This window comes from Aotus nancymaae, unplaced genomic scaffold, assembly GCF_030222135.1.
Source record: "Aotus nancymaae isolate 86718 unplaced genomic scaffold, 86718_ANA_hifiasm-v0.15.2.pri h1tg000028l, whole genome shotgun sequence".
NCBI lineage: Eukaryota > Metazoa > Chordata > Mammalia > Primates > Aotidae > Aotus > Aotus nancymaae.
In genome coordinates this window covers 10,138,595-10,165,469 of record NW_026988441.1, presented here as the reverse complement: position 1 = coordinate 10,165,469, position 26,875 = coordinate 10,138,595, and the positions used below count along the sequence as shown (strand labels likewise).

The 26,875-nt window shown below is 51.6% G+C and overlaps 1 protein-coding gene across 6 annotated transcripts in view; it reads left to right on the top strand.

Moving 5' to 3' along the window:
* Window positions 1-4,974: 4,974 nt before the first annotated feature.
* Window positions 4,975-26,875, top strand: part of BCL3 (BCL3 transcription coactivator) — a 43,128-nt gene continuing 21,227 nt past the window's right edge. For 3 of the 6 annotated variants that reach the window (XM_064381182.1, XM_064381181.1, XM_064381179.1), the window contains exons 1-4: window positions 4,975-5,409; window positions 7,576-7,641; window positions 14,130-14,209; window positions 17,942-18,031. The gene's annotated coding sequence lies outside the window, so the exon portion shown is untranslated. Of the gene's footprint in view, window positions 5,410-7,575; window positions 7,642-14,129; window positions 14,210-17,941; window positions 18,032-26,084; window positions 26,597-26,875 lie in introns of those variants that run through there. The other 3 variants (XM_064381180.1, XM_064381183.1, XM_064381184.1) reach the window with 3 other exon arrangements.

Genomic DNA, 26,875 nt, shown 5'->3' with positions numbered 1-26,875 from the left:
TATAAAATCTGGATCATAGGCCGGGCATGGTGGCTCCTGCCTGTAATCCCAACACTTTGGGAGGCTGAGCCAGGTGGATTGCCTAAGGACAGGAGTTCAAGACCAGCCTGATCAACATGGTGAAACCCCGTCTCTACTGAAAATACGAAAACTAGCCGGGCATGGTGGCGGGTGCCTTTAATCCCAGCTACTCGGGAGACTGAGGCAGGAGAATCACTTGAACCCGGGAGGCGGAGGTTGCAGTGAGCCGAGATTGCACCACTGAACTCTAGCCCGGGCACAAGCATGAAAAATCTATCTCAAAAAAAAAAATCTGGATCATAATCCTGCATTTGCCATGGATTCACTAGAGCCTCAGTTTGTCCATCAGTAAAAAGGTGTGGACTTGAGGTAGACCAGACTTTTCCAAACCATTTTTAAAAGCCACAGAGCCCTTTCTTCAAATGCAGGTTTACACAGCAGGTCAATTTATTATTAATATTTAAAATAGCAATGCAACAAATATAGGCCCAGCACTGTGGCCCACGCCTGTAATCCCAACACTTTAGGAGGCTAAGGTGAGAGAATCATTTGAGCCCAAAAGTTTGAGATCAGCCTGGGCAACATGGCAAAACTCCATCTCTATTTTTAAAAACAAATAAATAAATAAAACCAAATACAGATATCAATTCAATAGCTATACTCGTCTCCCCCAAAATTTCTACACACTTGAAAAAAAAATTCCTTAAATTAAAATAACACTGGGATTAGCCAGGTATATATACACTAGTGGCGTGTACCTACAGATCACTTGAGCTCAGGAGCCGGGAGATCGAGGCTGTGGTGAGCCATGATCACACTCCTTCCTGCACTCCAGCTCGATGTGCAGAGAGTAGCTTATACGGATAGATTATTTTTCTCACGCATAAAAAATCTCCAGAAGCAGATTGTTCAGAGCTGGAATGGAGGCCCTGCAGCGTCATCAGGAACACAGCTCTTTCTATTTTTCTGTCCCATTAGCCTTAGCTTGGGGCTTCCATCCTCTCCATCACCTCATGGCCCAAGATGGCTGCTGACGTTACAGCTGCCTTATCCATGTTCCAGGCAAGAGGCAGAAAGAAGGGGACAAAGGGCAACAGCAACGACAGAAAAATCCCTCTTGCCAGTTTATGGACTGTGCCCCTCTTAAGGGAATTTTACCTAAGGACCATCCAGCAACTCCTGTTTAGATTGGCCCAAGAGTCACATGGCCACCGTAGCTGCAAAGGAGGCAGGGAATTGCATGGCCACCGTAGCTGCAAAGGAGGCAGGGAATTGCATGGCCACTGTAGCTGCAGAGGAGGCAGGGAATTGCATGGCCACCGTAGCTGCAAAGGAGGCAGGGAATTGCAGTCCTTGCCTTGGGTATGTTGCTGCCCCAATCAACATCAAGGTTTTTGTCTTGAGAAAGGCAGAGAGAATGGATCTCTGCTGGGCAGCTGGCCACTCCAAGCCTTGGAACTTCTACCTCCTCAGCTAGGCAAAATGGCCTTTCTCACCTGAGCCCGAGGAGTAAGAGTCTCAGCCCCAGCAGCAGGGGTTTGGGAAATATGGGAGCTGCTGGTCAGAGCTGCGATTGTGTGCAGCTGATGCAGAATGAGGCCAGCAGGAGGGGCAGAGGGAGGGAAGGAGAAGCAGCTCAGGTTTCTAGGTCGAGCCAGATCCCATAGCCTCAGGGTGTGGTGGAGGCTCAAAGACCAGGTCCTCCGTCCCTCTGGGCATCTCTGTGCTCTTTTGCTGAATCCTCCCACATAGTACAATCCCCTTCTTTAAGAGTCCAGGAAAGAATAATAACAATAACCACAAAACAATAATCACTCCTATATCTTGAGCATCAGTATATTAGTCCATTCTCACATTGCTATAAAGACATACCTGAAGGCTGGGCACGGTGGCTCACACCTGTAATCCCAGCACTTTAGGAGGCTGAGATGCGTGGATCACCTGAGGTCAGGAGTTCGAAACCAGCCTGGCCAACATGGTGATACCCCATCTCTATAAAAAAATAAAAATAAGAAAATAAATTTAAAAAGACATACCTGAGACTCGGTAATTTGTAAAGAAAAGAGGTTTAATCAGCTCGTGATTCTGTGGGCTACGCAGGCTTCTCCTTCTGGGGAGACCTCAGGAAATTTACAGTCATGCAAAAGGTGAAAGGGAAGAAGCACATCTTCACATGGCCAGCAGGAGAGGAAGGTCAGGTGCTACACACCTTTAAACAAGCAGCACTAGGGGGATGGTGCTAAAACACTGAAAACTGCCCCCGTGATCCAATCACTTCCCACGAGGCCCCTCCTCCTACACTGAGGATAATAACTCAGGATCATGAGATTTGGGTGGGGACACAGCTAAAGCCTGTTAATTGGTTTGGTCCTTTTTCAATGAATTTCCACAGCAGCTCTTAAGAGAAGTTATTATCATTCCTCTATCTTATAGGTGAGGAAACTGAGGCAGAGACTTGAAAACCTTGCTCCAGTTCCCACAGTTCCGTGGCTCCTGGGTGGAGGTGCCGGCTGGGGAGTCCTCTCCATTCTTCAGCAGGGCAGGGGGTTTCAGGGCACAGCTCTGAGGTCAGACAGAACTGAATTGGCCTCTTTTAGCTGTAGGAACTTGGGTACATTGCTTGCTTTTCCTCCTTGTAAAATGGAGAGGATAATACTGCCCTTGCCTCCTACAATTATTGAAAAGATTATATTAGTTAATACAAGTAAAGAATCTGGCACATGCATGCTCAATAAACACTTACGATCCAGACTAAGATGTTAGCTTTTAGCAACAGGCAGATGGAAAAAGCAAAGCTAACATTTTTCTTTTTTTCTTTTTTTACAGGTAGGGTTTTACTATTATCCAGGCTGGAGTACAGTGGTGAAATCATGGCTCACTGCAGCCTCCCAAGCAGCTGGGACTACAGGCATGAGCCACCATGCCTGGCAATTTTTTTTATTTTTTGTAGAGTCAGGGTCTTTGCTGTATTGCCAGGCTGGTCTCAAACTCCTGGGTTCAAGCAATCCTCTCACCTCAGCCTTCCAAAGTGCTGGATTACAGGCATAAACCACCGCACTCAGCCTCAAAGATAACATTTGTCCTGGCAAACTTAATCCTACTAAGCAGGCTTGCCTCAATTTATGTAATATATGATGCTCTTTAAATTGCTATTACTGAGAATTGCTTACCAAAAGCAGTAATAGGCCAGGCGCAATGGCTCATGCCTGTAATCCCAGCACTTTGGGAGGCTGAGGCAGTTAGATCACCTGAGGTCAGGAGTTGGAGACCAGTCTAGTCAACATGCTGAAACCTCATCTCTACTAAAAATACAAAACATTGCCAGGTGTCATGGTGCATGCCTGTAGTCCCAGCTACTCAGGAGGCTGAGGCATGAGAATCACTTGAACCCGGGAGGCAGAGGTTGCTGTGAGCAGAGATCATGCCATTGCACTCCAGCCTGAGCAACAGAGCGAGACACCATCTCAAAAAAAAAAAAAGTAATAATAATAAGTGTTTACGAGCTTTTAGAAACATGATACTCATCATCGCAGGTTCCAGGGTAACGCACTCTAAGCACAGATTCTCTGACTTGCTCCTCAAAGCTTCTCTGTGAAATGGAACTATTAATGCATTTCCCAAATCTCCTAGCTGTGTATTAAAATATACATCCCTGCCAGGAGCACTAGCTAATGCCTGTTATCCAGCACTTTGGGAAGCTGAGGCAGGAGGATCACTTGAGGCCGGCAGTTCAAGACCAGCCTGGGCAGCATTGCAAGACCCTGTCTCTACAAAACAAAACAGAATTAGCCGGGCATGGTAGCATGTGTCTGTCGTCCCAGCTACCTGGAAGGCTGAGATGGAAGGATTGCTTGAGCCTGGGAGTTTGAGGCTGCAGTGAGCTGTGATGGTGTCACTGCACTCCAGCCTATGAGACAGAACAAGACCCTGTCTCAAAAAATAAAATAAAATAAAATCATATATATCCTAGGCTCCTGCCTGTGCCCAGAAAAACCTCTCTCTCAAGCGTGGGAACTTGAAAGCAGATTTTTTTTTTTTTTTGAGATGGAGTCTTGCTCTGCTGTCTAAGCTGGAGTGCAGTGGCACGATCGCAGCTCACTTCAACCTCCACCTCCCAGGTTCAAGCTATTCTCATGCCTTTGCCTCCTGAGTAGCTGGGATTACAGGCACACACCACCACGCCCGGAAAGCAGAATTCTTAGCAAAGAGTCTAGGCGAGGCACAGTGGCTCACGCCTGTAATCCCAGCACTTTGGGAGGCCAAGGCGGGCAGATCATGAGGTTAGGAGATCGAGACCATCCTAGCCAACACCGTGAAACCCCCTCTCTACTAAAAATACAAAAACTTAGCCAGGTGTGGCGGCGTGCGTCTGTAATCCCAGCTACTCCCGAGGAAAAGAGTCTAGGGGATTTTTGTCAGCTGGGAAGCTGTGGGACTCAGATGCAGAGACTGACAAAAAAAAAAAAAAAAAAGGAAAGTGAGACACAAAGAAGAGGAGGTGACTTGTCCAGAGTTACTCAGCCAGAAAGGAGCAGGGCCAGGATTTGGCCCAGAGAGGAGCAGGAACTAGTCCAGGGTCACACAGCGGGTTTCAGATGAGGGCTGAGACTGGGGTCCTCTGCCATCCCCAGCAGGTCCACAGCGGCTCCTCACCTCCCCCATAAAGCCCTGAGGCTCTGGTGGCACTGGGGGCCCTCAGATTCCACCAGCCAGGAGTGGGGAGGCACACCACGCCCCTCTCAGCCTCCATCCCTTCCCCCTCACCCAAGCTGCCTTTGCTCAAATGACCACGCTGGGGAGGGCAGGGAGTGGGGGTGACCTTGAGGTCAGAATACACAATCGCCCAGTCCCTCTCTGGAGCCCTGCCAGCGCCAGCGAGAGGAAGGAAGCCTGCCCTGTTTTTTTCCATGGACTGGAATGTTGATTCAGGATGGAGAGCAGGGAGGAGGGAAGGGGGAGGAGGGAGAGAGAGGGGAAAAAAAGGAGGAAAGAGAAGGGAGTAGGAGGGTGGAGGAGGGAGAAAAGGGGAGCAGGGAAAGAAGGGAGAAGAAGGAGGTAAAGGAGGAGGAGGGATGGGGGAGGGAGAGGAGAAGAAAGAGGAAGGAGACGGAAGAGGAGGACGGAGGAGCGGGTGTCAAGGCCAGACTTTGGGAACCAAGGTGTGAGCCCTATTAGCTTCAGCCCATCCTGACACACCGTACAGAGAATGCAGAGTCCAGAGAGGGCACCCAAGTCTGCAAGGTTGCACAGGCCCAGTGCAGCCAAAGGGCCTCACCTGTGCGGCTGCTCCTGCCTGTGGAAGCAGGAGCTCCCTGAGTCCCCACAGCGACCTTCAGACGCAAGTGTCATCTGGCACATTTCTCAGAAGAGGAGACTGAGCGCCCAGAGGTAAAGTCACAATTCCTGGAGCATCCCCCCTTTGGATCAGAGTCCAGGGTCCTTACAATGGCCCTAGGCCTGCCCGCCCCTCATCCCCCGCACCCCCTCCTCTCCTTCACTCCCTGCAGCCACCTGGCCTCCTGGCTATTGTTCAAACGGACCAAGCAACTCCCTCCTCAGGGCCTTTGCACTGGCTGCTCCCGCTCAGGCACCTGCCTCTGTCCAGCCAGGTCTCTGCTCAAATGTCGCCTCCTCAGAGGGGTCCCCTGCACACCCAAAGTTGTCTGGCGTTATTCTTCAGAGCATTTAGTGCTTACACAACTAATCCAACTTTACATTTTCTATTTCTTTCTTTCTTTTTTGAGACAGAGTCTTGCTCTGTTGCCCCAGCTGGAGTACAGTGGCACAATCAAAGCTCACTGCAGCCTCCAACTCCCGGGCTCAAGCAATCCTCCTGCCTCAGTCTCCTGAGTAGCTGGGACTACAAGTGCTCACCATCATGACCTGCTAATTTGCTAATTATATATATATATACATATTTTCTTCTTCTTCTTTTGAGATGGAGTCAGTTCTCTTGCCCAGGCTAGAGTGCAGTGGCGAAATCTCTGCTCACTGCAACTTCCCCCTCCTCGGTTCAAGCGATTCTGCAGCCTCAGCCTCCCGAGTAGCTGGGATTACAGGCACCCGCCACCACACCCCCCAACTTATTTTTGTAGAGATGGGGTTTCACTATGTTGGCCAGGCTGGCCTTGAACTCCTGACCTTGTGATCCGCCCACCTGGGCCTCCTAAAGTGCTGGGAATACAGGTGTGAGCCACCATGCCCAGCCTTTTTTATACTTTTTAATTTTTTCTTTCTACATACAACCTATGAGGCAGAATGATTGTTTTATATTTTGTAGAGACAGGGTCTCGCTACGTTGCCCATGTTGGTCTCAAACTCCTGACCTCAACCAATTCTCCCACCTCTGCTAACTGATTTTTGACAAAGATGCCAGGAACTCTCACTGGGGAAAGGACAATATCTTTCATAAATGATGCTGGGTAAACTGGATATTCGTATGCAGGAGAATGAGACTGGATCCCCACCTCTCCCCTATACAAAATCAACTCGAAATGGATGAAAGACCTAAATGAAAGACCTGAAAATATAAACCAGTAGAAGAAAACACAGGAGATGTGCCTCAGGACATTGGTCTGGGGAAAGATTTTACGAATACCTCCTCAAAAGCACAGGCGACAAAGGCAAGAGTGAACAAATGATGACCGGGAGTGGTGGCTCACGCCTGTAATCCCAGCACTTTGGAGGCCGAGGCAGGCGGATCACCTGAGGTCGGGAGTTCGAGACCAGCCTGACCAACATGGAGAAACCCCGTCTCTACTAAAAATACAAAATTAGCTGGGTCTAGTGGTGCATGTCTGTAATCCCAGCTACTCAGGAGGCTGAGGCAGGAGAATCGCTTGAACGTGGGAGGAGGAGGTTGCAGTGAGATCACGCCATTGCACTCCAGCCTGGGCAACAGAGCGAGACTCCCTCTCAAGAAAAAAAACCAAACAAAAAAAGCAACAGGAATCCAGCAGCTTTGAGAGCCATGGTGAGGACTTTGGCCATTGCCCCGAGTGAGGCAGGAGTCACAGAAGCTGGATGGGTTCTGATTCAGGTTTTCTTTTGTTTTTTTTTTTTGAGATGGAGTCTTGCTCTGTCTCCCAGGCTGCAGTGAAGTGGTGCAATCTTGGCTCACTGCAGCCTCTACCTCCTGAGTTCAAGTGATTCTCCTGCCTCAGTCTCCCGAGTAACTGGAATTCCAGGCATGTGCCACCACACCTGACTAATTTTTTTGTTGTTTGTTTTGTTTTTTGAAACACAGTTTCACTCATCACCCAGGCTGGAGTGCAATGGCACCATCTCAGGTCACTGTAACCTCTGCCTCCCGGGTTCAAGTGATTCTCCTGCCTCAGCCTCCTGAGTAGCTGGGATTACAGGTGCGCGCCACCACACCCAGCTAATTTTGTATTTTTAGTAGAGACGGGGTTTTGCCATGTTGGCCAAGCTGGTCTCAAGCAAATGACCTCAGGTGATCGACCCGCATCGGCCTCCCAAAGTGCTGGGATTACAGGTGTGAGCAATCATGCCCAGCCCTGATTCAGGTTCTAACAGGATCCCTCTGGCCACCAGGTGGAAAGAGATACCGGAGGCAGAATCGTGCTGCAAGGGACAGGAAGAGTCACGGGTCTCCGAGCTGTGAGTATGAGCAGCCACAAGGCTGAAGCTGCCATTTCTGAGGCCGGAAGGCTGCAGGCAGGGCTGGGGGGGAGGTTGGAATGAAGACCTGTCTTGTTTGAGGCTAACGAGCTGGGAGCCTCACCCAAGGCACACAGGCTCCAGGCGGGAAGTTGGCGACAAGTCGCGGACTGTGGTTTTCACCCGCCTCACGGGCCCCTCATCCTCTCCCCCAACTTCCCCTCACGCCCCGGTGGAGCCAGCTTTGTTTGTTTCCCTCCCATCATCCGTTTCATGATGGGGAAGGCTGGTTTTCCCCTAACCCAGCAGACACCTCTTCCTCCGCCGGTCCCTGACCCTCCCACCCCGGGAAGCCCCGAGCGAACCTCCCAGAATGTCCCGGCAGGATGGGGCTGCTGCTACCGTTCATCCAGCCAGATGAACCCCAAAAGGGGAAGTGGGTCACCCGCGGTCACCCGGCCCGTGGTCAGCTCAGCACTTCAGGATCTCCTCTCCTCACCGCCCACCACAGCCCAGGGAGGATCTCCATGCCCGTCTCTCGTTCTCCCCACGTTTCACATGAGAAAACAGGGGCTCCCAGAGAGGCCCACACTCACCTAAGACGCTCCAATGATGGGGGCGTCTGGATTTGAACCCAGGTCCTGGCAGATGCTGTAAGCTCAGAGGAGAAGGCAGAGAGGGAGAACAGAGCCCAGCCCTGCCCTCCCAGATCCAGAGGGGAGGCTGACTTGTCCCCAGGTAATAATGGCCCAGCAGTGGTCAGAGCCTGGGACAGAGGAGCCCAGGAGGCTGCAGGAGCTCAGAGCAGGTACCTGACCCAGGCTGAGGTCAAGGAGGCTTCCTGGAGGAGAGGACAGCTCACCTGATATCTAGAAGATGAGTGGGGGTGACTAGGTACAAATGCTGCAGAGACAGGGAAAAGCCCAGGGTTGAGAGGGAACCGAGGGGCTTCCAGAAAGGCACAGCAGCTCACTTCTGTAATCCCAGCGCTTTGGGAGGCCGAGGCGGGCAGATCACCCAAGGGCGGGAGTTCGAGACCAGCTTGGGCAACATGGAGAAACCCCATCTCTACTAAAATACAAAAATTAGCCAGGTATGGTGGCATGCATCCATAATCCCAGCTACTCGGGAGGCTGAGGCACGAGAATTGCCTGAATTCGAAAGGTGGAGGTTACAGTGAGTTGAGATTGCGCCATTGCACTCCAGCCTGGGTGACAAAGTAAGGCTCCATCTCTCTCTCAAAAAAAAAAAGAGGGCTAGGCGCGGTGGCTTATGCCTGCAATCCCAGCACTTTGGGAGGCCGAGGCAGGCAGATCACAAGGTCAAGAGGTCAAGACCATCCTGGCCAACATGACGAAACCCATCTCTACAAAAAATACAAAAATTAGCTGGGTGTGGTGGCATGCACCTGTAGTCCCAGCTACTCGGGAGGCTGAGGCAGGAGAATCTCTTGAACCTGGGAGGCAGCGGTTGCAGTGAGCCACGCCACTGCACTCTAGCCTGGGTGACAGAGCAAGACGCTGTCTCAAAAAAAAAAAAAAGAGGAAACCTAGGGACTTCTAAATCTGACCGTGTCCTGGCCCTGATTAAGCTCTGCTACAGCTGCCCTAGCAAACTCTTCAGCTTGGCATTCATTCATTCATTCACTCATTCATTCAATCAACATTCCCTGGAGTGCATTGTCAGTGTCAGGCCCCACGGGAACACAGCAGTGACCACGACAGCCCCCCCGGACCGTGATGCTGACCAGGGGGCTCATGAAAGAGGAGACATCTAAGACCTGAAAGAGGAGTAGGAGTGATGCTGGGGAGGAGGCAGGGAATGGTGTTCCTGGCAGAGGGAACAGGCTGTGCAAGGGCCTGAAGGTAACTTCTGCATATGACACCTTTGAGAAACTACTCATTGTTGAGCTGAAGCATAGGGTCGTTCAGAAGAGGCCAGCCTTGTGGCCCGCCGTGGACTTCCTCCCAGGGCACTGGGGAGCCGCCGGAGGGTCAGGAGCAAGGGAGAGGCAGGGGGAGGCTTGTACTTCCGAAAGACTCCTCCGCTGCCACATGCAGGGTGAATGGAGAACTGGTGAACTGGATGCGCAGAATCCAGTGTCAGGGGTCGCTTGGGACTTGGACCCGGCTCCCCGGGAGAGAGTCCGAGGAGCCCTCCTCTGGTCTTCCAGGGCTGCGCTCTCCCCAAGCTCCGGATGGAAGGCGTGGCCCATGGCAACCGCTAGGTGGTGCCCGTACACCACCCGCCGGGTCTTTGTTTGCCAAAAGTAGATGAGGCCCAGAGCTGGGCAGAACTGCCCCGGGTCAGGAGAGCAAATCCCTCTCGGTCTTTCGATCCTGGCTCCCTGGCCAGGCATCCTGGGGCCATTTGACTCCCGGGCTCAGGAGGGAGCTGGCTGAGCTGCAAGGAGCATGTTCTTTGTCTCTTTTCTCACCCTGGAATCTCACAGTGGGGCACCTTGGCTCCCTCTTCAGACAGGGGGATTCTTACCTCCCTCATCAGACTAGCAGGCTGTCTCCCCACCAGTTTGAGGGGCTCCCCATTTCTATCACTCATTTAGAAGCTCATCAGCTCTCCCAGAAGGTATAGGAGCCCTTCAACACCCCCATCAGACCGGGACTACCCATCTCCCCCATCAGGTTAGAAATGTATTGTCCCACCCATCAAAGTATTACTCTTGGCCAGGTGCGGTGGCTCACGCCTGTAATCACAGCACTTCGGGAGGCCGAGGCAGACAGATCGCCTAAGGTCAGGAGTTCAAGACCAGCCTGGCCAATATGGTGAAATTCCTTCTCTACTAAAAATACCAAAATTAGCCGGGCATGGCAGTGAGCACCTGTAATCCCAGCTACTCAGGAGGCTGAAGCAGGAGAATGGCTTGAACCCGGGAGGTGCAAGTTGCAGTAAGCCGAGATTGCACCGCTGCACTCCAGCCTGGGCAACGGAGCAAGACTCTGACTCAAAAATTAATAAATAAATACATTGTCACACATCAGAATGTTGCTCCTTACTTCCCCCAACACACCGGAAATACAGACTGGACACTCGTTCTTGCTGCTTGGGGCTGGGGCTTCTTATCTTCTTCATCGGATTTGGGCAATCCTGTCTCCCTCTTCGGATTTGGTGACAGCTCCTTAGTTTTTTTATTTTTCCCTCTGTGCTGGGCAACCTTGTCCCCCACTATCCGATTGGGAAACTCCTTGTCTCCCAGTCAGACCAGAGGGGCAGACTTCTCCACCCTTTCAAAGGTTTCGGGGTCCTTCTTACCTCCATGGGAAAAACCATGCCTGTTTTCCCAAGAGGGAAACTGAGGCACGGAAAAGCAAAGTTCCACGTCTCTGTCGTGCTATAGATGCCCGTCTCCCCCTCCTCCCGCTCCTCTGCCCTGCCTTCCCCTGCCCCCACCCCTGCCCTGGGTAACTCCCCTGGCACCGGGAGTAGGGGAATTTTGCCCTGCTGGCCTCTGCACCAACCGCCTCCCCTTATTGGCAGCATCGCCACCGGTGGTGGCCCAGGGTTAAAGTCCGGAGGGAGCTCGGGACTCAAAGCGGATAGGGAGGGAGGAGTGACGGCCAACCCACAATGGGGACTCCCCGGAGGTCAAGCCCTCATGCTGCTGAAAGGCGAAGGGATGGGCAGGACCATGTCCCCCAGTAAGGCGTGGTTTCGGTCCTGCTTTTCCAGTTCCGGGCTGTGTGGCCTTGAACCAGGAACTTCACCCCCACTGGGAGCCTCAGCTTCTTCAGCTTTAAGGAGCAGGGGGCGTGAAAACATCAAAGCTCTGTAGTCAGACTCCAGGAGTTTGAATGCTGGCTCCTATAACCTGCTGTGTGAGATCTGGGGCCTGCGACTGTGTCTCTCTCAGCCTCAGTTTCCCCAGCTGTGCAGTGAGGATACCCACTGGGTTGTGGTAAAGGCTCCATGCGTTCACACACAAGAAAGCCTTGGGACAGCGGCCTACAGTGGCGCCAGCAAGTCAGCATGCACCCCGCCCTTCCCTTCCAAGAAGATTGCCTCCTAAATCTACGATTGGTGACCTTCACTCCTCCCTCTTGGACCCACCACCCAACACAGGCCACCTAGTGTCTTGCTGCACAGCTGGTCTCCCTGCCCGCACCACAGCCAGGGGAGTCTTTCAAAACCCAACCTTGACCCCCGTTCAGAATCTGCCATAGCTCCCCAGTGCCCCGGGAGAAAGCCAAGTGCTGCACCATGGCCACAGCCTGACCACCCGCTGCTTGCGTTTTCTTTCTTTTCTTTTTTTTAAGACACAGTCTTGCTCTGGCCCCAGGCTGGAGTGCAGTGGCGCCATCATAGCTCACTGAAGCCTCGACCTCCTGGGTTCAAGCGATCCTCCCACCTCAGTCTCCTGAGTAGCTGAGACCACAAGCACATGCCACCACACCTGGGTAAATTTCTAATTGTTTTTTATAGAGACAGGGTCTCATTCATTGCCCAGGCTGGTCTTGAACTCCTGGGCTCAAGCGATCCTCCTGCCTCAGCCTCCCAAAATGCTAGGACTACAGGTATGTACCACTGTGCCCAGCCTTTTTTCTGGTTTTCTGCTAAAGCCTTTTGTTCACCTCCTTCAAACACTTCCCCACGCCCTTCAGGTCTCAGCTCAAACAGGCCAGGCCCAGTCCCCTGGCTCCTCTCTGTCCTCCCTCTCCTGGCTCCCTGTACCTCTTCAAAAGCCCCCACCACCAAAAGAAGTAAAGATGTAGGGCGGGTGTTACAGCTCACACCTGTAATTCCCAGCACGCTGGGAGGCCAAGGTGGGTGGATCACCTGAGGTCAGGAGTTTGAGACCAGCCTGGTCAACATGGCAAAACCCTGTCTCTACTAAAAAATACAAAAATGAGCTGGGTGTGGTGGCACACACCTGTAATCCAGCTACTCAGGAGGCTGAGGCAGGAGAATCACTTGAACCCAGGGGGCGGAGGTTGCAGTAAGCCAGGATCTCACCAATGCACTCCAGCCTGTGCGACAGAGCAAGACGCCGTCTCATTAAATAAATAAATAAATTAGGTCAAGTGGGGTGGCTCACGCCTGTAATCCCAGCACTTTGGGAGGCCAAGGCCAGCAGATCACTTGAGCCCAGAAGTTCGAGACCGGCATGGGCAACATGGTGAAACTCCCGTCTCTATAAAAAATACAAAAATTAGCCAGGCATGGTGGCACAGGCCTGTAATCCCGGCTACTCAGGAGGCTGATGCATGAGAATCACTTGAACTCGGGATGTGGAGGTTGCGGTGAGCTGAGATCATGCCACTGCACTCCAGCCTGGGCGACAGAGTGAGACTCTGTCTCTTTCTCTTTTTTTAATCTTTTTATTTTTTATTTATTTATTTTTAAAGACGGGGTTTCACCATGTTAGTTAGGCTGGTCTTGAACTCCCGACCTCAGGTGATCCGCCTGCCTTGGCCTCCAAAGTGCTTGGATTACAGGCATGAGCCACCACGCCTGGCCAACTCTGTCTCAAAAAAAAAAAAAAAGTCCCCACTATGGTCCAGCCACCATCACTGAAGGCCTGGACCGTGCAGTCCCCTCCTCACAGGGCTCCCTGCCTGGGTCCTTGCCGCACCCTCACAAGGACCTGTCTCTCTTCCACATGCAGCCACAGGGATCCTCTTAACACATAAATCATAGGGAGGCTGAGGTGGGAGGATCGCTTGAGCCCAGAAGGTCGAGGCTGCAGTGAGCCAAGATGGCACCACTGTACTCCAGCCTGGGCAACAGAGCAAGACCCTGTCTCTAAATAATAATAATAATAGTAATGAATTAGATTAAATTAAAACCTGGGCTGGGCACAGTGACTCATGCCTGTAATTCCAGGACTTTGGGAGGCTGAGTCAGGTGGATCACCTGAGGTCAGGAGTTGGCCAGCATGGTACCTGGCCAACATGGCGAAACCCTGTCTCTACTTTAAAAATATAAAAATTATCCGGCATGCTGGCGCATGCTGTCACATGCCTGTAATTCCAGCTACTCAGGAGGCTAAGGCAGGAGAATTGCTGGAACCCAGGAAGCAGAAGTTGCAGTGAGCCGAGATGGTGTCACTGCACTCCAGCCTGGGTGGCAGAGTTAGACTTCACCTCAAAAAAAAAAAAGGCAGAGAATCCTTCCCCTGCCCAGAACCCTCCATGGCCCATCACCCTCTGAGTAAAAGCCTACATCCCTACAGTGGCTCATAAGATCCTGAGCCGTCTGCTTGTCACCCACCCCATCTCCCCATCTTCCCTTCCACTCTCCCCCAGTTCATTCTACTCCAGCTACACTGGCCTCGAACAGGTGTTCCCACCCACCTCTGGGACTCTGTTCTTGCTGTTCCCTCTGCCTAGAGCACTCTTCCCTCAGATGTCCACATGGCTCATGCCCCCAAACATCATTCCTTGTGGGGCCTCTCTTGGCCACCGGATTTAACAGCTTCCACTTCCTCCCCTCCATCTCCGTCTTTCCCTCACCAGCCTTATTTTTCTCCATAGCAAATACCCGCCATTGGCTGTATTTCCCTTGTCCTGTTGACTGTGTCCTGAATGGATGGATGAGTCTGTGACTCCCCAAGGTAAGGAATCTTCTTTGTTCAACACCAGGGCATGGCTTGAAAAACCCGTTAGCAGAGTGAATGGATTGTATGTGTTTGTTTTGAAAGGGTAAGGCGTCGCAAGTTCCGAAATTCAAAAAGTACCAAATGTGGCCAGGCGCGGTGGCTCATGCCTGTAATCCCAGAACTTTGGGAGGCCGAGGCAGGTGGATCACGAGGTCAAGAGATCGAGACCATCTTGACTAACATGGTGAAATCCTGTCTCTACTAAAAATACAAAAATTAGCCGGACATGGTGGTGGGTGCCTGTAATCCCAGCTACTGGGGAGGCTGAGGCAGGAGAATTCCTGGAACCCAGGAGGCAGAGGCTGCAGTGAGCCAAGATCTCAGCCCTGCACTCCAGCCTGGGTGACAGATAAAAACTCCGCCTCAAAAAGAAAAAGCAGATTAGTGGCTGGAGGTCAGGGTCTGGAGACAAGGGGAGGGGGTGACGCGGGAAGGGCACAGGGGGCCTTGTCTGGGTACCAGAAATGTTCTACATCTTGATCGGGTTATGATTAAATGATTGTACATGTTTATCAGAACTCATCTAACATACCCCTTTTAAAATTTAATTTAATTTAATTGATTTATTTTTTAGAGTCTCACTCTGTCACCCAGGCTGGAGTGCAGTGGTAAGATCACAGCTCACTGTAATCTCCACTTCTGGGGTTCAAGTGATTCTCGTGCCTCAGCCTCCCAAGTAGCTGGGATTACAGCCTGCCCCGCCATGCTTGACTAATTTTTGTATTTTTTGTAGAGATGGGGTCTCGCCATATTGGCGAGGTTGGTCTCAAATTCCTGGGCTCAAGTGATCCACCTGCCTTGGCCTCCCAAAGTGCTGGGATTACAGGTGGGAGCCACTGTATCCAGCCAAACACATGCATTTAAAACAGGTGTGTTTTATTGTGTGTAAATTATACCTCAATACAGTTGATTTTTAAACTCTTAACTCAGGGCCAGGTGTGGTGGCTCAGGATCACAATCCCAGCACTTTGGGAGGCTGAGGCGGGCAGATCATGAGGTCAGGAGTTTGAGACAAGCCTGATCAACATGGTGAAACCCCCGTCTCTACTAAAAATACAAAAGAAAATTAGCCGGGCATGGTGGTGCACACCTGTAATCCCAGCTACTTGGGAGGCTGAGGCAGAAGAATTGTTTGAACCCACGAGGCAGAGGTTGCAGTGAGCCAAGATCACGCCACTGCATTCCAGCCTGGGTGACAGAGCTCAAAAAAAGAAAAAAAAAAACACTTAGCTCCTCTTCCCCCTTATTGGCTGTGTGACCTTAGACGAAGCTCCTAACGTCTCTGTGCCTTGGGTGAAGGATGAGGCCGTTGGGGAGGAGGGAATGATCACTAAGGGTAGCTGCTGAGGTCTCAAATCTCACTGTGGATTCACGCAAGAGACGTTTACAAGTGAAACAGAGGGGCTTTATGAGCTTTTAGGGTGGAACTGGAGACAGAGGGCTGAGCAGCTGACAATGGCTCCTGTGTCTCGGGAGGGCAGGCGGTGGGCTGAGCACGGTCAGGGCCTCACCTGCGTCCCTTTGAACCATCGGGCACTCCTTTGCTGACCTGGAAAAGTGAGTAGAGCCATCCCCGTGGTCCCAGAGGAATGGCATTGAGGGCACACAATTAAGAGCATTGTAAGCAAGTCTTGTGAATAGTCAGATGGGCTTGCCAGCCCTGTGCTCAGAAGTCTCTGCTGTTTGGAGCAGTGCAGGATACACGCAGCAGTGACAACCTCAGGCCTGTCCTTACAGGCTCACACATGGGGAAGACTGGCCTGTCCCCAGACAGTGGCATCCCACAATGTTGGGACTGGCAGGGTCAGAGGGCCCAGAGGGGGCTTCTGACTCAGACTAGAAAGAGAAATCAGGGAGGGCTTCCTGGAGGAAAGGATGTCGGAGCTGGGGCCTGATGTGTTTGTTGAGCACTTACTATGTGACCTAGTTTGTATTGCCAAGAAAGAGGCATAGTTTTGAGGTTGAAGAGAAGAGGGCATGAATGGAAGGAGGGTGGCGGGGGAGAGGCCTTGGCTAAGAGGCAGAAAGGGGTGTGGGTGGGACAGAGCCAGGGAGATAAGGCCGAAGGGAGGTGGTACCAGGCGTGGGGCCTCTGTGGCAGGATCTTGGACTTTCTCCTGCTGATGGGGCTCAGGAGGGAGGAGCTTCCTCAGGTTCTAGCCTTGTGCAAAGGGAGAACCAGGCAGGAGGAGGTGAGGAGGTCGAGGAAGGGCCATGGAAATGAGAAGTGGCTACAAGAACCACCTGGGAGGGGACACAGGAGGGTGAGAAGACCTAGGCCCCCACTCCTTTCTCTTCTCTGTTCTCACTCTGAGCTAGGCAGCGTTGACCAGACAGCTTCCGTGTTTCTTTTTTTTTTTTTTTTAGGTGGAGTTTCACTCTGTTGCCCAGGCTAGAGTACAATGGCGCCATCTCCGCTCACCGCAACCTCCGCCTCCCAGGTTCAAGCAATTCTTCTGCCTCAGCCTCTCCAGTAGCTGGGATTACAGTCACCTGCTGCCACGCCCAGCTAATTTTTGTATCTTTATTAGAGACGGGGTTTCGCCCTGTTGACCAGATTGGTCTCAAACTCCCGACCTCAGGTGATCCACCTACCTCAGCCTAGTGCTGGGATTACAGGTGTGAGCCACTGTGCCCGGCCTTAGCTTCCTTGTTTCTTAAGATAGAGGCCAGGCACAGTGGTGCATGCCTATAGTCCCAGGGCTTTGGGAGGCCCAGGGTGGTGGATCACTTGAGCCTCCTGTTTGAAGCTGTAGTGAGCTATGATCACTTCACTGCACTACAGCCTGGGTGAACAAGCAAGAACCCATATCTTAAAAAATAATAATTAATAATAATAAATATAAATTTAAGATAGTAAATCTGGCTAAGTGAGGGGGCTCACCCCTGTAATCCCAGCTCTTTGGGAGGCCAAGGCAGGCAGATTATCTGAGGTTGGGAGTTTGAGACCAGCCTGACCAACATGGAGAAACCCCATCTCTACTAAAAATACAAAATTAGCTTGGTGTGGTGGTGCATGCCTGTAATCCCAGCTACTCAGGAGGTTGAGGCAGGAGATTCGCTTGAACTTGGGAGGCAGAGGTTGCAGTGACCGAGATCATGCCATTGCACTTCAGCCTGGGCACCAGGAAAGAAACCACTCTGTCTCAAAAAAATAAAAATAAAAAAAGATAGTGAATCGTAAGTTTGCCAAGATGCATTTTTATCATTTTTTAGTTCTTAAGACTCTAATCAGGCCAGGCGCAGTGGCTCATGCCAGTAATCCCAGCACTTTGGGAGGCCGAGGCCAGTGGATCACGAGGTCAGGAATTCAAGACCAGCCTGACCAACACTGTGAAACCCCGTCTCTACTAAAAATACAAGAATTAGCCGAGGGTGGTGGCGTGCATCTGTAATCCCAGCTACTCGGGAGGCTGAGGCAGGAGAATTGCTTGAACCGAGGAGGCAGAGGTTGTAGTGAGCCAAGATCACACCACTGCACTCCAGTCTGGGTGACAGGGCGAGACTCCGTCTCTAATCATTCTTTTTCTCTTTTTTTTTTTAAACGGGGTTTCACCATGTTGGTCAGGCTGGTCTTGAACTCCCGACCTCAGGTGATCCGCCCACCTTGGCCTCCAAAGTGCTTGGATTACAGGCGTGAGCCGCCACACCCGGCTTTAATCATTCTTTTTCTTTTTCTTTTTTGAGTTCCAGGGTACAAGTGCAGGACGTGGAGGTTTGTTACACGGGCAAAGGTGTGCCATGGTGGTTTGCTGCATCTATCAACCTGTCACCAAGGTATGAAGCCCAGCACGCACTAGCTATTTTTCCTGGCGCTCTCCCTCCCTCTGCGCCCCTCCCCGTCCCAACAGGCCCCCGTGCGCGTTGTTCCCCTCCCCGTGTCTGAGTGTTCTCATCATTCAGGTCCCACTTATAAGTGAGAACACATGGTGTTTGGTTTTCTGTTCCTGCGTTAGTTTGCTAAAGATAAATGCTTCCAATTCCATCCGTGTCCCTAAAAGGACATGCTCTCATTCCTTTTTATGGCTGCATAGTATTCCATGGTGTATATGTACCACATTCTTTTTACCCAAGACTGATTATTCTTAATTTCTTACATTCTATCCGTTTTTGCTCCTAAAGTTCTGTAATTGCAGGTTTATTTGATCCTTTGATTCTAAGATTCATTCAGTCAGTAACTACTTTCTGGGCCTCTGTTCTACCCTAAATCCCAAGGACACAAGGGAGAACAAAATGTATAAAATTCTTGCCGTCAGAGAAATCACATTTACTGAGCACTTATTATGAGCCCAGTTCCATGCCGGGTATACACATATAACGTTACCTACACGATGAGCTAGAGACTCCTGTTATCCCCATTATCCAAATGAGGAAACGGGCCTAGAGTTCTGGAATCCCTTGTTCCTGAAGGTCTAAGAGTCTATCATTCTAGAATAATTCTTCCTCTTCCTCCCCCTCTTCTTCCTCTTCTTCCTTCTTCCTCTTCTTCTTTTTGAGAGTCTCACTCTTTGCCCAGGCTGGAGTGTAGTGGCATGATCATAGCTCACTACAGCCTCGGTCTCCCAAGCTCAAGAGATTCAGCCTCAGCCTCCTAAGTAGCTGGGACCACAGGCAAACACCACCACACCCAGCTAATTATTTTTTATATTTTGTAGAGACAGTTTCTCACTTTTTTGCCCAGTCTGGTCCCAAACTCCTGGGCTCAAGTGATCCTCCTGCTTCAGCCTCCCAAGGTGCTGGGATTGCAGGCATGAGCTGCTGTGGCCGGTCTAGAATTCTTTGCACCTACGATTGTAGGGGTCTAGAATTCTCTGTCCTTAAGATTCTCTTGTGCTTGGATTCAAGTGAACAGCAGATACAGGAAAAGGTGCTGAATCTCATTATTGATCCAGGAAATGCAAATTAGAACCACCATGAGAATCCAGTGCACACATACGCACACCAGGATGACTCGTATTTTTAAATATGGTAGATCCAGTAATGGCAAAAATATGCGGCAAGTAGAACTCACAGCAGGCACTGGAGATGGGAGTGAGAACTGGCATAACCACGTGGGAAAACCGCCTGGCCACACCTTCTACAGGGGGACACCCTGTGGCCTAACAATTCTGGAGAATGCAGAAAAATGCACGCTCATGAGCATCAGGAGATGAACACAGTATTGGCCAAAACAGAAAGTGGAAACCAACCTTCTGCCCATCAACAAATCATAGATGGAAAAAACCCGTCTCTACAAAAAATACAAAATTAGCCGGGCGTGGTGGCGCATGCCTGTAGTCCCAGCTACTTGGGAGGCTGAGGCAGGAGAATCACTTGAATCCCAGAGGCAGATGTTGCAGTGAGCCGAGATCATATCATTACACTCCAGCCTAGGCAACAAGAGCAAAACTCCATATATCAAAAAAAAAAAAAAAAAAAAAAAAAGGTTCCCTTTGTTGGCCTGACATGTTGGTTCACACCTATAATCCCAGCACTTTAGGAGGCCAAGGCAGGAGGAGCGCTTGAGGCCAGGAATTAGAGACCAGACTGGGCATCTAGCAAGAATCCATCTCTATAAAAAATTTCATTAAAAAATTAGCCAAGCATGGTGGCATGCACCTGGGGTCCCAGCTACTTGGGAGGCTGAGGTGGGAAGACTGATTGAGGCCAGGAGTTTGAGGCTGCAGTGAGCTGTGATCATACCCACTGCACTCCAGCCTGGACAACAAAGTGAGACCCCATCTTTTAAAAAAAATATATTTCCTTTATTTATTTATTTAGACAGAGTCTCTCTCTGTTGCCCAGGCTGGAGTGCAGTGGCCCAATCTCAGCTCACTGCAACCTCCACTTCTCAGGTTCAAGCGATTCTTCCACCTTAGCCTCCCATGTAGCTGGGACCACAGGCACGCACCAGCACGCCTGGCTAATTTTTGTATTTTTAGTAGAGATGGGGTTTTGCCATCTATGATTTGTTGATGGGCAGAAGGTTGGTTTCCACTTTCTGTTTTGGCCAATACTGTGTTCATCTCCTGATGCTCATGAGCGTGCATTTTTCTGCATTCTCCAGAATTGTTAGACCACAGGGTGTCCCCCTGTAGAAGGTGTGGCCAGGCTGCTCTCGAACTCCTGACCTCAGGTGATCTGCCCACCTCAGCCTCCCAAAGTGCTGGGATTGCAGGCATGAGCCACCGCGCCCAGCCCAGCAACACTGTTTCTTAACCTGTTTCCTTTACAAACGTCTCTGAAACAGAACATTGTATTTTAATTGTATACAATCCTCCCCACATTATATAATTTTCAGGGATTTTTTTTTAAATCCCACTATTCCAAATCTCTGTTCCTCAAATGACATGGCTCTCCAGGGGGCGGTGGGCAAAAGTTCTGAGCCCTGGCACGGAGACCCGAGCGTGCACCAGGAACCCACAGGAGAATCTGGGATGTGAAACACCAAATACAATTTGATTTTCCCAGAAGTGAGCAAAGGTGCTGTGACTCTGTGTGACCACAGGGGGCTGAAGTGGCAAGTTCAGTGGTAGGTAACGTTCAAAGTAGAGGCCACAAGCCAGCGCCTCCGCCCCCACCCGACCTCCTACAGAGCGTGACGCCAGTGAGAGTGGTCATCCATTTCTCTTCCCACCAGCAAGCAGAGCCTGGCTCTCCCTGGGAGGAGGTGCAACCTCAACCATCCTGGGCCAGTCCCGTTCTTTTTGGATGTGGAAATTGAGCCCGCCCAGGGTCACCAGGCTGAGCGTCTGCATGTGGTGATTCACTCCTGGCTTGTGACCACCTGACTCCACAGGGATGAGGCAGTAGAGACAGGCCCGCCCTGTCCTTGGTATCCTGGGAATGTGTTGGAGGGTAGGAGTGGCCACTACTGGGACACTGGGATGGCAGCTGGGGACAAGGGATGTGAGTGTGCTATGTCCCCGGCTCAAATGAGGAAGGGCTCACTGTGACCTCAGCTTTCCCAGGAGCCTGAGGGACTTTTGCATCTGTATTTTTAAACCCTGGTGGCCACAGGGCAGGTTGTGGCCTTGGGTAGGGGAGGCACCTACTTCCAGGGAAAAGGCTGGAGTTTCAGGAAAGGTACTGTCCCTTCCTCCAGGGTGGGCACCGTGCTCCACGCTGCCGGGGTGGGCTTGAGAAGAGGGGCTTCTAATTCAATGGGAGGGCTTACCCCTACTCAGGGAGTGGCTAGGTTGATAGGGGAGGCATGATTTCCCCCAGCTCAAGTCAAGAAGGAACCACTAATCTGATGGAGGAGGCAGATAAACCAGCTCCCTCCTGGAGAAATGTATAGTTCCTAGTCTAATCTGAGGGACAAAACTTAATTTCACTCTCACAGCCCTCCTAGTCCCAGGAAGGATTCAAGCTTTACAGCGTAGTGAGCTCTAGTCTGATGGAGGACGCAGGACCCAAACTCACCCTCAGGGAGGTTTTGTAGGAAGGTGGAGGCATGGCCATTATCTTCAGGAAGCTCTAGTCCAATCTGACACTCATCCAAATGTCCTCTGGGGAGGAGGGGCAAAATTGCTACCCTCAATTGAGAATCTAGACAGAGGCGGAAGGCATGCTGCCCCACTTTTTTTTTTTTTTTTTTTTTTTTAGAGTTAGTCCTGAGCCAAGCGCAGTGGCGCGTGCCTGTGGTCCCAGCTACTCGGGAGGCTCAGGTGGGAGGATCACTTGAGCCCAGGAGTTCTGGGCTGTAGTGCCTTATGCCGATCAGGTGTCCGCACTAAGTTCAGCATCAATATGGTGACCTCCCGGGAGCGGGGACCACCAGGTTGCCTAAGGAGGGGTGAACCGGCCCAGGTCGGAAATGCAGCAGGTCAAAACTCCCATGCTGATCAGTAGTGGGATCGCGCCTGTGAATAGTCACTGCACTCCAGCCTGGGCAACATAGCGCGACCCCGTCTCTTAAAAAAAAATAGAACTAGTCCCGAGCACAAATGCCCCACGCATCTTCAGGGAATCGATAGGAGAAGCAAAATCCTCTTTCAGAGATATCTAATCTTTGAAGAGGTCACACTCTCATTCTCAGGGAGATTCTGATCTGATGGAGGAGGAAGAATGCAATTCAAACTCTCAAGGAACTCTTTTTTTTTTTTGAGACGTAGTCTTGCTCTTGTTGCCCAGGCTGGAATGCTGCGGCATAATCCTGGCGCAACCTCCGCCTCCCGAGTTCAAGCAGTTCTCCTGCCTCACCCTCCGGAGTAGCTAGGATTACAGATGCCTGCCACCACGCCCAGCTAATATTCTTTTGTATTTTTAGTAGAGATGGAGTTTCATCATGTTGGCCAGGCTGGTCTCGACTCCTGACCTCAGGTGATCCACCCGCCTAGGCCTCCCCAAGTGCTGGGATTGCAGGTGTGAGCCACCGCGCCCAGCCATGGAACTTTTACACTGACGGGAAACATGTCCCCACCTTGGAGGCCTCCAAGTCTGATGGCAGAGGCCTTCCTCCCAGCCTTGGGAAGCTCTGGTCCAAGCGGGGAGGCACTCCCCCCACCATGTGAGGCCTTCCTTCCCGTACCTTCTCCCTGCCCTCTGGCAGACTGCATGAGCAGAGCAGGGGGCTTCCCCTCCCCATGTCCCTGGTGAATCCTACAATCAGGGAACTTCTGCAGGAGGACACCATGGTTCCCCAGCCCTGGGACTTCCCTTTATCCATCAGCCCAAGCCCAGGGCCTCACTGGGGGGCCAGACATGCCTGCCCTGCAGATCTCAGCTCACCTGTCCCCAGCCCCCATGACACCACCTGCCCATAGCATGCCAGGTTCCACAGGGGCTTTCCATGCCTAATCTCGCCAGTGCCCTGCCCTGAGAAGGAGGAGTCTGTCCCCTCTTTACAAACAAAGCTCAGAGGGCACGGCACTTGCCGGAAGCCACATGGCCAGAAACTGGCAGAGTAGGGAACAGACCCAAGTGGGTCTGACTCCAGAGCCCCAGCTCTTTAGGGATGAGGATGAGGATGATGTAGGTATGCAGCCCTCACTTTCTGCCAGGCAACCCTGCCAAGGGCTGTGTTGCTGACTCACTAGGTCTTCTCAGCCGTGGTGTTATTACTCTCACTGTCAGTATTCTGTGACTCGGACAGGGAAACTGAGGCCCAAAGAGATTAGATGAGTATGTAGCAGAGCCAATACTCACAATCAGGTTGTCTGATTCCAGTGCCATTGTCACAGGTCAGTTCCCCAAGAAGGCAGACTTTTTTTTTATTTTTTAAGAGCTAGCTAAGGTTTTATTTTGGACAAAAAAAAAAAAAAAAAAAAAAAAAAAGCAGTTGGCCGGGCGTGGTAGCTCACACCTGTAATCCCAGCACTTTGGGAGGCTGAGGTGGGCAGATCACAAGGTCAAGAGATCGAGACCATCCTGGCCAACATGGTGAAACCCTGTCTCTACTAAAAATACAAAAATTAGCTGGGCATGGTGGCACGCACCTGTAGTCCCAGCTACTCGGGAGGCTGAGGCAGGAGAATCGCTTGAACCCGGGAGGTGGAGGTTGCAGTGAGCTGAGATTGTGCCACTGCACTCCAGCCTCCTGGGTGAGACAGCAAGACTCCATCTCAAAAAAAAAAAATAGCAATTGAATTGTTTTGTAGCTGGAGGCATGGGCAAGAGGGGTCCCCAGGCAGTAAAGTCCCCCACGGTGGACTGAGGGCTAGGGCTTAGCCTCAGGTGGGTCTCCGGTTCCCGGCGCTCCCCTGCACAGCGGCCTCCCTCCCAGGCTCTGAGGCCACCGCAAAAGGGCCTGGCTGGGAGGGGCTGCCGCAGCTGTTCACTTGGTCGGAACATCAGAGGACTCAGACACCAGCTTCCCATCGAGGGTCTCCATCTTTCTCACAACCACAGCCCTGGTGGAGCTGGTGCAGCTGAAGGAGCTGGAGCCCAGGCTGTAGTTGTGAGGACCCCACAGGCTGGGCTCGGACCACCTGCATAGCCGCTGGTGGTCTTCCTATGGATACTCAGGTTCCGCGTCTAGACTCCAGCCGGCTCTCCTCGAGAAGGCAGATGCGTATACGGAACTGGGCATGCGTAAGATGTATGAACCAGTCTGGGCAATATAGCAAGATCCCATTTCTGCAGAAATTTTAGAAATTAGCCAGGCGTGATGACACATACTTGTAGTCCTAGCTACTCAGGAGACTGAGGCAGGAGAATCGCTCGAGCCCAGGAGGTTAAGGCTGCCGTGAGCTATGATTGCACCACTGCACCTTAGCCTGGGCAACAGAATGAGATCCTCTCTCTTTCCCTTTTTTTTTTTTAAAGACAGGGTTTCACCATGTTGGCCATGCTGGTCTCAAACTCCTGACCTCAGGTGACCCACCCGCCTCAGCCTCCCAAAGTACTGGGATTACAGGCGTGAGCCACTGCGCCCGGCCCCTCTCTCTTAAATATATACACACACACACACACACACACACACACACACACACACACACACATTCCGGGGGCACAGCACCTCAGAAAGGAAAGGGGGAAGCAGGAGGAGTGAGCAAGGGGGATCGTCAAGCTGTAATGCCAGCCCCACAGGAAGGCTCTTGCATTAGAGAAATCCCACTCTGCTCAGAAACGGCTACTGCCTCTGAACCCCAGCTGTCACCGGCTGGAGCCTGCCTAGGAGATCATGCCCTGGCTGGTAAGCTGAGGTGGACCTCAAAGGAGCCAACTGCCAAGTGTCAGAGGCTGTCAGCTCTCTCCGAATGCCTGGCAGCAGGACCAAAAGTCCTTTTTTTTTTAATTTTCTGAGATGAAGTCTCACTCTGTCTCCAGGCTGGAGTACAGTGGCGCAATCTGAGCTCACTGCAACCTCCACCTCCCAGGTTCAAGCGATTCTCCTGCCTCAGCCTCCCGAGAAGCTGGGACTACAGGCACGCGCCACCGCGCCCAGCTAATTTTGTGTATTTTTAGTAGAGACGGAGTTTCACTGTGTTGGCCAGGATGGTCTCAATCTCCTAACCTCATGATCCACCTGCCTCGGCCTCCTAAAGTGCTGGGATTACAGGCATGAGCCACCACACCCGACCTTTTTTTTAAACTTCGGAGACAGGGTCTCGCTCTGTTACCCAGGGTGGAGTGCAGCAGCACGTTCACAGCTCACTGCAGCCTCGACCTCCTGGGGCTCAGGCAATCCTCCCACCTCAGCCTCCCAAGTAGCTGGGACCACAGGCACACCACCACCATGCCGAGCTAATTTTTGTATTTTTTTGCAGAGGCCACGTGCAATGGCTTACACCTTTAATACCAACATTTTGGGGGACCCCTTGAGGTCAGGAGTTTGAGACCAGCCTGGCCAACATGGCAAAACACCATCTCTACTAAAAATAAAAAAATTAGCCAGGATTGGTAGTGCATGCCTGTAGTCCCAACTACTCAGGAAGCTGAGGCAGGAGAATCACTTGAACCCAGGAGGCAGAGGTTGCAGTGAGCCGAGATCACGCCACTACACTCCAGGCTGGGTAACAAAGTGAAACTTCAGCCCGGCGCGGTGGCTCACGCCTGTAATCCCAGCACTTTGGGAGGCCGAGGTAGGTGGATCACGAGGTCAAGAGATCGAGACCATCCTGGTCAACATGGTGAAACCCCGTCTCTACTAAAAATACAAAAAATTAGCTGGGCATGGTGGTACGTGCCTGTAATTCCAGCTACTCAGGAGGTTGAGGCAGGAGAATTGCCCGAACCCAGGAGGCGGAGGTTGCAGTGAGCCGAGATCGCGCCATTGCACGCCAGTCTGGGTAACAAGAGCGAAAGTCCGTCTCAGAAAAAAAAAAAAAAAGGGAAACTCCATCTCAAAAAAAAAAAAAAAAAGACTTAGCTGGGCATAGTGGTGTCTACCTGTAGTCTCAGCTACTCGGGAGGCTGAGGCAGGAGAATCGCTTGAACCTGAGAAGCGGAGGCTGCAGTGAGCTGAGATTGCACCACTGCACTCCAGCCTGGGCGACAGAACAAGACTCTGTCTCAAAAAGAAAAAAAAGTATTTTCTTGTAGAGACAGAGTCTTGCTCTATTGCCCAGGCTGGTCTCAAACTCCTGGGCCCAAGTGATTCTCCCACCCTGGCCTCCCAAAGCACTGGGATTAGAGGACATGTTGCCACACTCAGGCAACAGGTTTTTTCTTGAAGGGGGTGTGAGCTGCCTGTCTCTGTGGCTGCCACTCCCATACCTGTATGAATAATAACAATCCTTTTGAAATAATATCTTCCATTTGCTGAGACCTTCCTGTGCCAGGCCCGCACTGATGTGTGTGAATTCATTTGCTCTCACGACAACCCCATAAGGCATGCACTTGTTTTTACCCTCATTTTATAGGAGAGAAAACTGGGATTCAGAGAGAGTAAATCACTCGCCCAGAGTCACACAGCTCGTAAGTGGCCAAACTGGGATTCAAACCCGATTAGACAGGGCCCCATTTACAGATGAGGACACTAGCCCACTAGTACCTGACTGTCGACTGTCACCTCACTGGTACCCCTGTGACCTTCCTTCCTACACCCCACCTTCCCAGACCCCCATCCACCCACCCAGGGCAGATGCTGATCTCCACACTCCCCCCACCGAATCACCCCTGTCTGATCGAGGCAGCTGGCAGGGGCGGCGGGGTGGGGGGGTGTGGCAAGGGTGTCCAGTCTCCCTGGCCTGCCAA